The sequence below is a fragment of the Canis lupus genome, chromosome 10, assembly GCF_003254725.2.
Source record: "Canis lupus dingo isolate Sandy chromosome 10, ASM325472v2, whole genome shotgun sequence".
In the NCBI taxonomy this organism is placed as follows: Eukaryota; Metazoa; Chordata; class Mammalia; order Carnivora; family Canidae; genus Canis; species Canis lupus.
In genome coordinates this window covers 47,286,510-47,302,219 of record NC_064252.1, presented here as the reverse complement: position 1 = coordinate 47,302,219, position 15,710 = coordinate 47,286,510, and the positions used below count along the sequence as shown (strand labels likewise).

At 40.1% G+C, this 15,710-nt stretch overlaps 1 long non-coding RNA gene across 2 annotated transcripts in view; it reads right to left on the bottom strand.

The window, feature by feature from the left end:
- Positions 1-15,710, bottom strand: part of LOC112671271 (uncharacterized) — a 35,052-nt gene that overhangs the window by 17,837 nt on the left and 1,505 nt on the right. For both annotated transcript variants that reach the window (XR_007413600.1, XR_003143478.3), the window contains exon 2: positions 6,908-7,052. This is a non-coding gene — a long non-coding RNA (uncharacterized LOC112671271). The remainder of the gene's footprint in view (positions 1-6,907; positions 7,053-15,710) is intronic.

Below are 15,710 nucleotides of genomic sequence, written 5' to 3'. Positions count from 1 at the left end.
CTCTCTTCCTCTTTCCCACTGTAGCCTTCATACCACCTACCCCATGTTAAACACATGGTAAATGTATCTATACTGAAATGCATACGAAGTTTGGCTTATCTACCTAACTGTGCTATATGATCCACCAAAAACTGGCCATCTCTCATCAAGCACATTTTGGGCAGAGAGGTGTCCACAAAGCCTGAGAGTGTAACTTATAAGAGAGATCATTTGAAGAAGATGTTGAAATACTTGTCTCTTGAAATGGTTATTTTGATGGCTAATTTTATGTGTCAACTTGAGTGGGCTAAGGGGTGCTAAGATAGTTGGTAAAACACTTCTGGGTGTATCTGTGTGGGTGTTTCCCAAAGAGGTTAGCATTTCAATCAGTAGACTGAGTAAAGAAGATAGACTTCACCAATGTGGGCATCATTCAATCCACTGAGTGCTTGAATAGAACAAAAAGATAGAAGGGTGCATTTGCTCTCTACTTTAACTGGGATATCCACCTTCTCATGCCCTTGGACATCAGAGTTCCTGGTTTTTAAGCCTTTGGACTTGAACCAGGACTTACACCATCAGCCCCCTGATTTTTGGGTCTTTGGACTGAGATTAGGATTGGCTTCCATGGTTCTCATGCTTTCAGATTTAGACTGAATTATACTATTAGTTTTCTGGGTTCTCCATCTTGCTTGACAATAGCTTGTAGGACTATCAGACCTCCATTATCCCATAAGCCAATTCCTATATTAAATCTCCACTTACATATATCTGTATACATATCTCATTGGCTCTGTTTCTCTGAAGAACCCTGACTAATACGGTCATGTTCTCAAAGTTTGATGAATGAGTACAAATACAGTGAACCCATTCACAGACATGACAACTAGCAAAGAATATCAAGTGGATGTGGAACTCTAACTCCTGAACAACCTGTGCCCCAAACTCTTTAAAATTCAAAGTATAGTGTTGGAGAAATTTCCACTCTCTACAGCATGCCAAATTTTGACATTTTCCCCACTAACATTTTTTTATTTTCTATTATCAGAAAGGGCAGAATTTCTTCTGAAAAAGAGAAGAAAAAGAAGATACGCGGAATATCGGTTTTAAGTGTTATTTTTGTTCTTGAAAAGGCTTCTCATAGACTTTAAAAGAAAGCTTTTTCCCTTCAGAGATTTATTTTGATAGAATTATCTGAGCCTTGTCAGGGAGAAGAAAATTTTGTGAGCCTACCATACCAGTAAAATGCCAAATTATATGCTGTAAGTTTTTTGTTTTATTATCTCTGGGTCCAGTCAAAGAGAGAAAAGATTTTGAATCCAGAACTATTAGCATTTGGAAACAAAAGAGTCTTCACTGCAGCCGCTCCCCCAGGGCTTGTTTCCCCATCCCTGCGGGCTCCATCACTCAGGTGGGAAGATCCTGTACCTCCTTCTACTCCACCATGCATGTCTTTCCTCCAGAGCCAAGGAGTTTACAAACAGGATCATTTTCCTCAGCAACCTCTTTCCAAAGCTTAAAGCCAGCTCCAGGACATCAGCACACATACACTCACACACATCCTAAAAAATAACATTTTACTGAGGGCATGAAGTCCTCACTGGTCCATCCCAGCCACAAAGAAGTGCCATTATGCAATGCAAAGAGCTTAAAATTTAAAGTGAGTTCACATTCACACCTGAATGTGAATCCATTCTATTACTGTCCAGCTCTGCTACTTTGGGCAAATACTTAACCTCGCTGAGCCTCAGTTTCTTCTTTTGTAAAGAGACAATAATATCTATGTTGAGGGGTCATGGTTAAAAAATTAAATATGTAAAATACCAAACACACTGGCTTGCGTGTAGTAGGAGCTCAATCAATAATATACTGTTATTATAGACTGAAACCTGGAAATACAACATCAGAGAGACAAATTTTAAGTGTTGTAGACACCACAGGAAGGCTACTGGGATGGAAAGAAGGACCAAGAGGGAGCAAGATGGTAGGGCTGGAAAACAGCAGGGGCCACATCATATAGGATCTCATGTAATCACAGTAAGGACTGTGGATTTTGTTCTAAGGGTGATGGAAAAGCCATAAAGGGTTTTGACTAGGGAATAAAATAAAATAAAAAAAAGCCATAAAGGGTTTTGACTAGGGAATAAAATCTTTTTTTTAAGATTTTATTCATTTATTCATGAGAGACACACAGAGAGAGGCAGAGACACAAGCAGAGGGAGAAGCAGGCTCCACGCAGGAAGCCTGATGTGGGACTCGATCCTGGGACTCCAGGATCACGCCCTGAGCTGAAGGCAGACGCTCAACTGCTAAGCCACCCTAAAATGATTATATTTGTTTTTAAATATGACTTTGGCTGTTGTGCAGAAAACAGGCTGCAGGAGACTATTCTAATAGTTCAGGTGAGAGCTGATGGTGGAGGGAGGTGATGATGCAGGTGGTAAAAAGTGGTCTCAAGTGTAGTATGCCTTGATGGTGGAGTTGACAGGGCTCACTGATGGATTGCATACATGGAGAGAGGAGGGGGGAAAATGTGACTTTTAGGTTTTTCCTCGAAGGAATTAGAGAATGGAACAGCCATGAATGAGATAGAGAAGACTGTGGGAGAAAAAGTTGGGATCAGAGATTTCTATTAAATTTCTTTTTTTTTAAAGTAGGCTCCAAATCTGCATTGGGCTTAAACTCATAACCCTGAGATCAAGAAGAGAACTGAGATCAAGAGTCAGATACTTAACCAACTGAGCCGCTCAAGCACCCCTTCTATTAGATTCTATCCAAGTGGGAATTAGAGACTGGACCTTGGAGGAGACAGGAATTTGGATGTCATCATCACAAAAAAGGTATATAAAGCCATGAGACTAGAGGAGATTGCTAAGGCAAAGAGAGAAGGAATCTAAGGACTAAGGCCATGTTACTACAATGTTTAGAGGTTGGAAAAAGGGAGAAATCAGGTAAGACAGACTTAGGAGGACTATTCACCTCTGGATTTGGCAACACAAAATATTGATAAAATGTGATTTTGTGTTACCACAAAAGCCTGATTCAAGAGTGAATGGAAACCAGGGTGCCTGGCTGTCTCAATCAATACAGCATCCAACTCTTGATTTTTGGGGTCATAAGTTCTGGCCCCATGTTGGGTATAGAGATCACTTAAATAAATGAAACTTAAAAAAAAAAAAAAAAGAGTGAATAGAAACTGATGAGGTTGAGAAAAGACCAGTAGAGACAATTCTATCAGGAATTTTATTATAAAGATGGAAAAAAACAGGGAGTTGCTGAAAGGAGAAGTAGATCCTGGAGGGTTTTTTAAAAGATGGTAAATATATTAGAATGCATGCTGATGGGAATCATTTAGCAGACATGGGAACTTAATGGTGCAGGAGAAAGAAGGAAGAATTTCAGGAGTGAAGTCCTTGAGAAGGCAAGAGGAGATGAGATCTGAATATAAGTGGGAGGATTGACCTTAGACACAACAGATCATAAGAGGTAAGAAGGCCAAGTTTGTGGGCACAGATGCAAGAATCTGGTAGAATAATTGTCTTGCATATTCCAGAACAGAGCCTGGGCCAGGGAACATTACTGGATCCTGTAATGGAAAGGATGGCATTCTATTATACCAAGAGATTTCACAGCACAATACAGGGAAAGTTAATTTTTTTTTCTCCTGGTTCCCTCCCATCAACCCCTCCTGCCATCTCTGAGGCTTTTCTAACCAGACTCCAGCATGGACACTGCATGTTAATGAGACAATACTTGGTCCAATCCCAGGCACTTGTTTCTGAATAATTAATCTGGCACTTTACCAGCATCTATGAGCTTTGGTTTTTCTGATGATTAAATAAAGGGCCAAGGCTCTTAACAACCATCAACTAGCTCTTTGGTATGGTTTGGCTCCATGTCATATTAACACACTGGGAAGTCTGGACCGATCTGATGAAAGGAGAGCACCCTCCCCCTTTTGGCTCTCCACCAAACCATAGCTCAGGCAGCAGGGGTTCAGCTTAGTCACTCCAGGGAGATGAAGAAGGATAGGATGTCCTGAGAATTCTGACCCCTCACACCCATTTCAAGCATCACCTGGGAGCCTCTGGCTTTTCCTGAGTCCCTTCCAACCATTCAAGTGCCTTGTTTTGTTTGCTTTCTGGCAATTCTCACGTCTTCCTTCTCTCCATCCTATAGTCTTATGTTTCTCTTGAATGTAAATGTGAACAACATCAGCTTAAGTTCCCCAGACTGCATGACCTGAGCCCTAAATTCAAAAGAAAGTCTCCTCCCTATTGAGAGGTACTAAACAAACACAAAAACAAAACAATAATAGGTTTCTCTTGGCTCACGTCTGAAAATGCCAAGCAGAAGCCCTACCTTTCAGACAAGCTTTGAGACTTAAAGATGACTGAAAGGAAGAAGAGAATAAGGATTGGTTGGCAATGGGTTTTTGTGAAGTCCTGCTGGCGCTGCAGAGCTTTCTGAATTCACAAGGGGCATCAGAGGCACTGAGATGGCAGAGATTGTTGTGGCAGAAGCAACTGGAAAATGTCCTGAGACTGAAACACAGACAGATTAACATCACCCCGGTGGACACTAATGACTTGCACTTTGAAACGCCAGAGGCTCATACTGCCAGTTAAGACAAGGGAAAAAACACATTTCTAGTCTCCAAAGACCTTAGATCTTTCCAAACTCTGCAGGCAAATGCAGCCATCACGAATTTCTGCAGCTGGGCAGCCCCTTCACGCCGCTAGGGGAATCATTGCCAGAGTTGCTATGGGCAGTGTAGTCAGTAAAGCTGAATAAAACAATCACTGAAAACCTCCCAGAGGTTAAGTTAGTAATGATTCAATTTATAATTCAATGTATTCAAGCCTACAGCATTTCCAAATACCAAGCTTATTTCAGTGGTACTAGGTAAACCACTCTTTCCCTTTGAACATTCACAAGCTCAACAAATGGGTTTCTAAATGATGATTTATCATCAACAGATAATTAGAATGTCTTTTCAATCACTGGCATCTGGATAAAGTAATTTTGTCCCAGCATGGGCATTTCTAGGAAGCGAACAAAAGTCAAAGAGGAAAGAGCTTGCTGGAAGCATGCTCAAAAGGAAAAATTTTCAAGAACTGCTGTCAGCTGCAGGAAGGGAGTGTTCCCATATCAATTTGATTAGCAAAAGAAATGTGGGCTTTGAGTGGTGAAGATCAACAAAAGGATATCTGATGTGACCGAAGGAAGAGAGTGTCTGGTAAACATCTAAAACTGCAAAAGGGCAGGAACTGGTAAAATGTAATATCATCAAGAATTCAGTGCTAAATGCATCTAAAATTCACAAGTAAGTAGGTTTCTAAAGTCAGTTTACCACTTCTGAATCTGGTCAGCAAAAAATGGTGCATCATACCAGGTGCTACAGACAAGGGGAGAGATAAAACTGGACCTGAGTTCTTAGTCAATTCTTTTTTTTTTTTTTTTTTTTTAAGTAGGTTCCATGATCAACATGGAGCTTGAACTCACAACCCTATGATCAAGAGTTGCATGCTTTACCAACTGAGCCAGCCAAGTGCCCCACTTAGACAACTTCTGATATGGTTGAGAAGGCTACTGTAACAGGATGGAAGAGGGGATAGAATTTGATGCCAAATTGTGTTACACTGATTTTAAGTTGAGTATAAGAAGTTCAGAAATGAGAGAAACTAGTGTTGGATGGGGTGTAATCCAAACATTTCTCCCCCTAGACTGCCTGCAATTGTCAACATTACTGCTCTGTCATTATTGCCATAAAGGACATTATTTTAAAGCAGTATAGGGTAGTAGTTAAATAACTGGCTTTGGAACCAGCCTGCCTGTGTTCCAAACCTGGTTCAACTACTGACTAGGCTGTGGGATCTTAGACAATTTAGCCTTTCTGTGCCTCTGTTTCCTCATTTTATTTTATTTTATTTATTTTATTTTATTAAAGGTTTTATTTATTTATTCATGAGAATACACAGAGAAGAGAGAGAGAGAGAGGCAGAGACACAGGCAGAGGGAGAAGCAGGCTCCATGCAGGGTGCCTGACGTGGGACTCCATCCCAGGTCTCCAGGATCATGCCCTGGGCTGAAGGCGGCGCTAAACCGCTGAGCCACCCGGGCTGCCCTGTTTCCTCATTTTAAAAATGTAGTTGATAACAGAATGCACATGATAGAACCATTATGAATGTTCAATGAGTTAACTGATGTACTTCATTCAATATATTTATAGTTTGCGGCGCATCAGAATTACCTGAGAAGTTTATATAAAATATGTATGTCATGGGATCTGTAGAAGTTGAAGAGACTACGCCTCCTAGAACACCCAATTATATTTGGGGAGATAGTGGCAGCATGTAGTTTAGAATTTAATTGAAGCTTTCTTTGAAAGTCTTCTTTCCAAGCCACTTGGTCAGTAGGCCATTCCACTTCTGCTCTGGGGTATTTCTCCTCAACCTCTTGCACTATTTGGCTATGGAATATTTTTGGTGTGTTAGTTTCAACTTGGAGTTTATCTGATTAAAAAAAAATTCAGTCATCCTTGATTTGCTCCACTTTTATTGAAACTTTGGAGGATAGCTGGGTCATATTTTACTCTTTTGGCATTTTCAGTGCATTGGTTTTTAAAAAATATATAATGAATTTATAATCAACAAAATGATAAAAGAAATGATAAGAACACAAAGAATGAATTAAAACTTTTAAATAATAATAAAAAAGAATAAACATTAATGTTTAGAGGAAGCATGCTACTAAAGAATTGTGATTCTATCCAAACTCAATATTAAGGAGGACCTTTTATTAGTACAACAGCAAAAACCCCTCAAATTAGCTTTGTACAACTTATTTGTTGGCTCAAATAACTGGGAAGTCAGGAGTAAATTTGTCTTAAAGCACAACTGGATATAGAAACATCAATGAGGGGCACCTGGGTGGCTCAGTTGGTTAAGCATCTGCCTTCAGCTCAGGTCATGATCCTGGGGACCTGGGATCGAGCTCCACATCAGGTTCCTTGCTCAGTGGGGAATCTGCTTCTCCCTCTGCGTCTTCTCCAGCTTGTGCATGCTCTCACTCTGTGTCAAATAAATAAATTAAAAAAAAAAAAAAGAAACATCAATGACTTCATCAGCCTCTCTCCAGTCATTGGCTCTGCTTCTCTACACATTCTCATTCTTTACCAGGGAGAGTGGATCCCAGCAATTACTGATTCACATTTTCATGGCTGGTGACTCTGGGATTACATAACTCTCCTACTAGCTATAGTTGGTAGAATTCAACAAATTATGCCAATTGCCTTAGTTTGGGTCCCCAAAATAATCAATCACTCCAGCCAAAAGGATGGGATTTTCTCAGAAGCTAGTCCTGGGTCAGGTGCTGATCCCAGTGACCTGAAGTAGGGGCTGGTATCAGAAATCAAAAGTATGTATGTTTGGGAAACACTGTAGAAAAACCCAAAACAAAATGTTGACTAAAAAAAATCCTTCTAACATACAGTGATAAACACCTTTCTTCCCATATATAATTCATTTTTTAAAAATATTTATTTATTTATTTTAGAGAGAGCATGCAGGCAGAGGGAGAGAGCCTTAAGCAGACTCTGCATTCAGTGGATCCTGACACGGGGCTCTATCTTACCACCCTGAGATCACAACCTGGGCAGAAACCAAGAATCAGATGCCTAACCAACTGTACCATCCAGGCACCTCCCCCTATATAATTCAAAAAATGTGCTTTAATATAACATAATTCAACTGTCCCACCCTTGACTGAAAATATACTGCTCATTCTTCAGTGGGAGACAATGTAAAGACACATATCGTTTCTATATCCTGCCTTGTGTACCATATTTCCAGGCTATTTGCATTCCTCCCAAACAGGCCTGGAAAGCAAGATGGGCAGCCAAGAACAAGAGAGGTATTGGTGTCTTTGTGACTTAATGCAATGGAAAATACATATATTCTTTACTGAGCTTAAGTAAATGCTATTAATTTCCCTCTCCAAATTAAACTGAAATTATTGGAAAGCAAGTGGCATAACAGTGTTCAACTTTTAAAAAAACTTTTATTTAAGTAATCTTTTCACCCAACATGGAGCTTGAACTCAGGACCCCACCAAGATCAAGAGTTGCCCCACCTTCTGAGTGAGCCAGCCAGGCACCCCAAAGGTGTCCAGCTTTTATTTATTTATTTATTTTTAATATTTTAAGATTTTATTTATTTACTCGTGAGAGACACAGAGAGAGAGAGGCAGAGACACAGGTAGAGGGAGAAGCAGGCTCCATGCAGGGAGCCTGACATGGGACTTGATCCCAGGTACCCAGGATCATACCCCGGGCCAAAGGTGGCGTTAAACGGCTAAGCCACCAGGGCTGCCCGGTGTCCAGCTTTTAAAATGTAAATTCTTTTCTTTTTTTTTTTTTTTCCCATTCCCCCCACCCACCCTCTCCTTATTTTCAATCCTTAGAGAGACACAAGCCAAAACAAAAATTCCACATTATCTATTGCTCTAAGAAAATTAAATACATTTTCTAGTTCCTTAAAAACAATACAAACAAAAAACTCCAATGAACCAGGAAATTTAAAAGACGCATGCCACGTTTTAGCAAGTAGCAATGACTGTTAATAAAGACTTCCTAAAATTTATGCTTGGCTGTTGCAAGGATTATAACTGGTTTCTGTCTTGAAGGGACTCAGTTTATAGTACACTGAAATGCCAATTATGTTTGACTACTTTTCTGTATTGATTTATCCAGACACTATCTGCCCTGTGGGAAACACATAAACTTTCAGCCTTCACACATGGCAACACTGAGAAAATACCAGCAACAACCCCTAGTTGCCACTGCTAGTTACTTTCTTATAGTGAGTGACCCTGCATCTGTCTTCCTGGTTTGTGTGCTTATGAAAAAATTATTGTTTGACAGAAGTGTTGCTGAAGGGTGTAACAATGACAAATTGGACCTCCACTTATAATGAGAATCTGGGGGCTGTGTGCAAATAAAGGTCTGAGCAGAATATATTTTGAATAATTGAGAATTACACACATGAATAAATTTGGATATGAAAAACAGTCACAAAAAAAAAAAAAGAAAAAGAAAAAACAGTCACAGATGGAAGAAGTCCTAGATTCATCAGACAAGGGCCTTAAGAAAAAAACACAAACATAGCTAAACATTAAATCTACTGCTTAAAATATGTGAAAGCTTTTAAGCAAAATAGGCTTTTAAACTCAAGGCAATCACTTGAGTTCTTTGTTCCCACTATTTTGAATGTATTTTTTTTTTGAATGTATTTGTGTGAAAACTGGAGAAGACTCCAAAAAGGTCAACAAACAATTATGAATGATCAGTACTATTTTCTGATTCTTTGTGATCCATCATAAGTTGTTATGAGGCCAAGAAAGAAAAAAAAAAACCAGTTAATTAATCAAAGTAAAATGAGATTAATGTCCACTGCCTTGTAAATTTTCCATTTAGGTTGTTGAGTACCATATTTTCAGCTCAAATTTTGAAGATAAATATTTCCTTAAAAAATAAACAAACATGGGATCCCTGGGTGGCGCAGCGGTTTGGCGCCTGCCTTTGGCCCAGGGCGCGATCCCGGAGACCCGGGATCGAATCCCACATCGGGCTCCCGGTGCATGGAGCCTGCTTCTCCCTCTGCCTGTGTCTCTGCCTCTCTCTCTCTCTCTATCTCTGTGACTATCATAAGCAAATAAAAATTTATTTATTTATTTTTTAAAGATTTATTTATTTATTCATTCAGAGAGAGCGAAGAGAGAGGCAGAGACAGGCAGAGGGAGAAGCAGGCTTCATGCAGGAAGCCTGATGTGGGACTCGATCCCGGGTCTCCAGGATCACACCCTGGGCTGCAGGCAGCGCTAAACCGCTGCGCCACCGGGGCTGCCCTAAATAAAAATTAAAAAAAATAAATAAACAAACAAAAAACACCACCACAGCCACTCTGGAAAATAGTATGTAGGTTAAAAATAGAGCTACTATACTACTCAACAATTGCACTACTAGCTATTTATCCAAAGGATACAAACAGTGATCTGAAAGGGCACATGCACCCCAATGTTTATAGCAGCAATATCCACAATAGCCAAAATATGGAAAGAACCCAGATGTCCACCAAAAGATGAATGGATAAAGAAGATGTGACATATAAACAATGGACTATTACTCAGTCACCAAAAAGAATGAAATCTTGCCATTTTGCAGTGATGTGGATGGAACTAGAGGGTATTATGCTAAGCAAAGTAAGCCAGTCAGGGATCCCTGGGTGGCGCAGTGGTTTAGCGCCTGCCTTTGGCCCAGGGCGCGATCCTGGAGACCCGGGATCGAATCCCATGTCGGGCTCCCGGTGCATGGAGCCTGCTTCTCCCTCTGCCTGTGTCTCTGCCTCTCTCTCTCTCTCTCTTTCTCTCTCTCTGTGACTATCATAAAATAAATAAAAATTAAAAAAAAAAAAAAACAAAGTAAGCCAGTCAGAGAAAGACGAATACTGTATGATTTCACTCATATGTGGAATTTAAGAAACAAAACAGATGAACATAGGGGAAGAGAAGGAAAAATAAAATAAGATGAAAATTGAGAGGGAGGCAAACCATAAGAGTCACTAAACTCTAGGAAACAAACTGAGGGTTGCTGGAGGGGAGATGGGTGGGGAATGGCATAACTGGGGGGTGGGCATTAAGGAAGGCACGTGATGTAATGAGCACTGGGTGTTATATACAACTGATGAATCACTAAATTCTACCTTTGAAACTAATTTAAAAAATAAGCTTTAAAAAACACCTCATCACTTTGGTCTTTTTTTTTTTTTTTTTTTTTTAACTACCACTTTGGTCTTAAATGAAAATCTTTGTCTTAGATTGTAATGGTTACAATCTCCAATATTTCAAGATTATATGTAAGATTATTTAAAAAATGATTTTGCAACAACATCAAGTTTTGATGCTTGAACAACTATTTGCTGAAGAAGTCAATCAACTGTGTTGCTTCTAGCTGCTCTAGCTCTCACAGGTACATTTCCTGCTGGGTGTTGTTTACTTTGCATTTACAATGATGTGATTGAGTACAGTGTTTTTCAAACATCTAGTCATGCTATACTAATGAGTATAGTGAAATCAAACTACAATCAGCATTTAAGATTTTTCTTTATGAACATTCACATACCTACAAAAGTAGAGAGAATAGTAAAATTACCCACATTCAATGATTATCAAGATACTGTCACGTATTTTCTTACATAACCACACAACCCATTGTCACACCTCAAAAAGTTAGCAATAATTCCTGGTATTGTGCAATACGGCTCAGGTGTCTAAAAAATGTTTTCTTGTAACTAGTTTTTTTGAATTAGAATCAATAATTCTAAAATTAGAATTTTATTTATTTTTTAAAGATTCTTTTTTTAAAAATTAATTTTATTTATTTGTCAGCGAGAGAGGGAGCATGCACAAGTAGGAAGAGCAGCAGGCAGAGGGAGAAAAAGGCTTCCCGTTGAGCAAAGAGCCTGATGCTCCAGGGCCTTGGGATTATGACCTGAGCCGAAGGCCGACACTTAACTGTCTGAACCACCCAGGTATCCCTATTTTTTAAAGATTCTACCTATTTATCTGAGAAAGAGAGAGATAGAGAGCACATACAAGAAAGAGCATGAGCAGGGGGAGGAGTATAGGGAGGAGAAGCAGGTTCCCTGCTGCGCAGGGAGCCCCACACATGGATTAATCCCAGGACCAGGGGGGAATCATGACCTGAGCTGAAGGCAGATGTTCAACCAACTGAGTCACCCAGGAGCCCCAGGTTCAATCAGCATTTAAAGAAAAAAGTGAAATAGATTAGTGAATATCCAAGGCCAGCACATGTAGTAAGGCTCATTATTGTTTTATAACATTTCTTTTTATGTGTGTATTTGTGTCATTTATAAAATGTATTTTTTTTTAATAAAATGTATTTTCTTGCTAGTCATAGTCACAAAAGTGTGAAAGCCACTGGTTTAGTGATCTTCCCTACTCCATAGGCTCTGGGAAGATTTCAGTGTCTAAAAACACATTCTGCAGTTTAAGGAAGGATATATATACAGGAAGGAGAGCTCTGTATCTTTGCTTCTGCCGTTCCCTCTGCTTAGAACTCCCCTCACTAACCTACTATTTCATGTTTTCCCCAGCTTCCAAGGGCTGAAGTGTCATGGAATCTTTTTCTCTTCTCCTGCCTAGCTGTCACTTGGTTTGCCTCTTCTTTGTGCACTCATCACACTGCCTTTGGTAATGCTTATATGGATACAATATATGTTTTACACTATTGTATAAATTAAGTTCATTAAGTATATCACGTATAACTTCTTTGCCCTGAGATGTAACTTGCTGCGTGCTTTAATTATGTTAAGCACTTAACTGAATAAACTGACTTAGGAGTTTGAGACACTAACTATACGTTATTAGGTGGGGTCAAAAAATCAGACTCTAAGGAGAGACCGAAGAACCAAAATTCATGAAGTTTAGACTAGATCATAAAAAACAGCAACAATAATTTTTCAGAACTTCCTATGCTCCTGGTACTGTAGGAACTTCACTTATTTTACCTACTACTTCCAAAAAATCCTGGAAAGAAGGTTATCACTAGCATTACACATAAGGAAACCAAGCAGTTAAGTACTTTTGCAAAGCCTAGCATCTAAGCTCTCTTTCCTTATAAGATTCTGTTCAGAGGCTATTTCATTCACTGAGATAGGGACTCCCAATTTTTAAATGAACATTTGAATTCACTTCATAGTTCAGAATAAACTAAGGGAGAACCAAGGATAATCAACCTGGCCTTCTCTTCCACTTTGTCACAGCCCCTGCAGTCTACTTCTGCAGTCTAAGGAAATTGGCGAAGGATTTGGAAAGTCTGAACTGAAAAACAAGCAAACACCACTCTTTCCCTCTTATACACATGCACAAAATGCACAGACACACATATGTGTGCATGTACCTTGCATGTGTTAACTATTCATCCTTCAGACCACAGCCTAATAATCCTTTCCCTGGGAATCTTTCTGACCCCGGGGTAGATATACTCTCATGGAAACATGTCCCTTTCCCTCAGAACCCGTTTCAGGGCAGCCCCTGTGGCACAGCGGTTTAGCGTCGCCTGCAGCCCGGGGTGGGATCCTGGAGACCTGGGATCGAGTCCCATGGAGCTCCTTGCATGGAACCTGCTTCTCCCTCTGCCTGTGTTTCTGCCTCTCTCTCTTTCTCTGAATAAATAAATCTTAAAAAAAAAAAAAAAAAAAAAACCTGTTTCACTGTGTAACTTAGTGTGATTATTTGTTTAATATTTGCCTTGTCCTCTGGGGTACAAGCTCTGTAACTATAAGGACCTGTTTTTGCTCATCACTGTTTTTCAAGCACTTAATTTGCCACTTGGAAGATTTTAGGTGTTCCATAGTGAATGCGTTCATGAGTGAATAAATGAATAAGTGCCTGGACAAATTTCATCAGTAGTTGTTTCATACTTTAAGAGGAAGCCTGATACAGCAACACTGAGAATGTTGTTTAGGGATGAAGGGTTTCAGGACTAGAAACAATTAGGAGAACATCCATTCATTCTCACCTACCTCTACCAGCCTTGTTGCAGCTGTAATCATATACCTTGTTTTTCCTTCTGTGACAATGGCTGGATGGTCTAGATTCTTACCTAAAGTCAACCGATTCACTTTGTACTGGATCCTATTTCCTCTTGCTCCTCAATGTACTCATTCTCTCTCATGCTATCAAATTTTTACTCCCTACTACAACCCTATTCAACAGAGTTTTCTACGATGGAAATATTCTCTGTCCATGCTGTTCAATACAGTAGCTACTAGCCACTTGTAGCTACTAAGTACTTGAAATTGGTTAATCATGGAGGGACTACATTTTTAAAAGTTTATTTTAAACTAGTTACCTACAGATGACTTCCATCAGATTCAACATGCAATTATTTCTTCCTTCTCAAAAAATAACCTCCCTTGACTTCACACTTCTAGATACCATCCCTTTCTCTGCTTCTCCTTCACAGTATATTCTATAAAATGTTTGTCTACACTCCCTGTACACACTTTTCCTTCCTTCATGTACTCCTAAACTTACTTCAGTCTATCTTTTGACTCAACATATCACCATAATGTTGCTCAGCATCACCAGGGACCTCTGTGTTGCCAAAACCTATGGTCAGTGTTGAGTGCTCATTTTACCAGAATGAACAGCAGCATTTTACAGTTCATAACTCCCTTCTTGAAAGATTTGCTTCTCTGTTATTTGGGATCTCACCTTTCTCTCTCTCTCTCTCTTTTTAAGATTTTACTTATTTATTCATGACAAACACAGAGAGAGAGGCAGAGGGAGAAGCAGGCCCCATGCAGGGAGCCTGATGTAGGACTCAATCCCAGGACTCCAGGACCATGCCCTGGGCGGAAGGCAGGCGCTAAACTGCTGAGCCATCCAGGGACACCCCCCCACCCCCCTCAATTCTCCTCTTATCTCTCTGGCTATTCTTTCTCAGCTTCCAGTGCTGGATTTTCACCTTTGCATCCTCTAAATACTGAAATGTCACAAGCCTTAGTTCTTAAACCTCATCTTTTGTCTTTATTTTCTTCCTTGGTGCTTTCATCCATTTCCAAGGCTTCAAATATCAGGTATAGGCTGCAGACGCCCACGTGTATTTCTTGCTCTGAACTCCAAACTTGCATGTTCTAGAACAAATCCCCCACTGAAACCTGACATTTGTATGTGTAGCATGGACTCAAGCTTCAGATTCTATAAGATCATTTCTGATTCACCTTTAAATCTGTTCTTCCCTCAATATTCCCCATTTTATTTTTAAGATATTATTTATTTATTTGAGAGAGAGAGCGAGAGAGCATGCATGAGTTGTGGAGGCCGAGAAAAAATTAAGGCCATCCCACCTAAAGTTTAGCATTAGCACAAGTACAGCCATCTTAGGCCCCTGTGAATAAGAGCTGAACTTTATGGGAAAAACTGCAGAATGTCCTCAAAGTCCTCGGCAGGTAATCCCATATCAGAAAGACAACAGAGCCCACGCCCATGGTAGAAAGTCTCCTATTAGAATGAGAACAGAGCTCAATGCCCTTGAAAGCCCCACATCAGAATGTAAACAGGACTTGGAGAAATTCTTCCATCCCTTCTGAAAATCCCCTAGACCAGCCTATAAAAAACCCAGCTGTAACCCACTTCGAGGTCCAAGTCCCTGCTCCACTGTGTCGGGTATACTTGGACCCAAGCTCGAGCTTGCTAATAAACCCTCGTGCGCTTGCATGGGTGTCGGCTCCTTGGTGGTTTCTCGGATTTGCAATCTTGGGCACAACAGAGTGGGAGGAGGGTCAGAGGGAGAGGGAGAAGCAGACTCCCATTGGAGCAGGGGGCCTGATATGGGGTTTGATCCCAGGACGGAATCATGAGCTGAGACAGAGACTTAACCCACCCAGGTGCCCCAATCTTCTGCATTTTAATCAGAGCCACCTCCATCTTTCTAAACACTCAGGCCCCAAATTTTGGAAATGTTCTTGACTCGTTTGCCACCGCCAGACTATCAGCAATTTCTACTTTGTCTTACTATTTAAATAATGCGAGAACCTGACCCTTTTCCATTATCTTACCTAGATCAAGTCACTATCACTGCTAGCCTAGATTATTACAAGAGCCTCCTGACTGGTTTCTCTACTTGTATTTACTTTTATTCCCCT